Source organism: Aplysia californica, unplaced genomic scaffold (genome assembly GCF_000002075.1).
Source record: "Aplysia californica isolate F4 #8 unplaced genomic scaffold, AplCal3.0 scaffold00934, whole genome shotgun sequence".
Lineage (NCBI taxonomy): Eukaryota > Metazoa > Mollusca > Gastropoda > Aplysiida > Aplysiidae > Aplysia > Aplysia californica.
The window spans coordinates 84412-85866 of NW_004798204.1; positions in this window are offsets into that span (position 1 = coordinate 84412).

The following is a 1455-nucleotide window of genomic DNA, read 5'->3' on the forward strand; positions in this document are numbered from 1 at the left end:
GCGTGGAGGAATTTTGTTTTTTTACATGAAGATTTTAGTTTTTGCTGGGTGACTAAATGCAAAATAGGTTAGATCTACTGCCAAGGTCGATTGCATGTCGTTAAACGAAGAAGACGCATCTTTCTGATTGGCTGCTAATTTTAGTAGTAATGTGATGTCATCTGGGATACCCACAGACTATTTTAAGAAGGCCGTGGAGGTAACCAAGGGAGGTACCGCATGATAGAATGACGTGTTTCTGGTATGTTAATTATATATAACATTTCGGAATTCCAGTATTGACACTGCACAAATGTCAACATTTCCTTCATTGAGACCTTGACGGGTTTGAGCTTCCTAATTTTCTTGTTCACTGTGTCTATTGTATTCATTCTTTGAACGTTTCCTCTAGATCTATCGTATAAAAGAGACTATAACTATTCATCATTGGAGTACCGCATCATATCACGTTACCGATATTCCTGGAAAAACATCGCACCAAAGTATCGTGCCATCCTGTTGGCTATATTTACATATAGTCGCATGATCGGAGGGGTATTCCGGTATGACGTCACACAAAATGGCCGCCTTACCTAAAAATAGTTTGCGTCCTTCTTCGTTTAATGGCATGTTAGGTCGATCAGTCTTGTTTACTCGCAGTACCTTTTGAAGGTATTTTCAAATGAAGTATTGTCCGGGAACGTTTCCCCAACCACAACTGAAGTTGAATGTTCAGATATTTAAAAATCTGTAGCTCTAGAAATTGAATTCGATGAAAATAATGCTCATTTCCAGTCCTCACAGAATGGCAGAATGAAAGATGACGCCTAAATCTTGCAAATAACCCAAAAATCTCGAGAACGGAAACTGTTCGGAGAAATATAGTTCTAGTTTATTTTCCCGAATGTTCTGAGAAATAGTCACTTTGTTAAAACAAGGCCACCTCTATTTAAGAATTTTCACACCTCTCAACTGCTATCCTGTCTGATAATGACATACGTCAGTTTTACTTATCCTATTACCACCTGAGCTTGCCTTTCATAGGACCACTGTTTGACCTATTAAAAACAGAAACGTTTGAACATCTACTTTGCTTCCACCCTTAGCCCCACCCACTGCCATCACTGTAACAACGATTCGAAGATCTCTTTTCTCGGCTGGCCGTACGATCAGGGCGGCAAGCATTGGTCAATCTAATTTCTCACCTCTGGCTTTTGGCTACCCAGGAAAGTTTCTGTAGTGGCTCGCTACTCTATCACTCTTCCAGGCAGTCGTGAGATTTCACACCCAGACTACACTGACCGTGTGCATCGCTCAGAGCTCACATGATGGGGTAACATCTACCCCCAAATTGCACCCCTACTCCCCTTTCTCGCCCTGCGATATGGCCATTGCGTTAAGTTTAGAGCCGGAGGAACCAAACTTGCGAGTTTTGTTTTAAATCAGGGCTGAGCGGGCAAAGCATTTTCCGTCTTG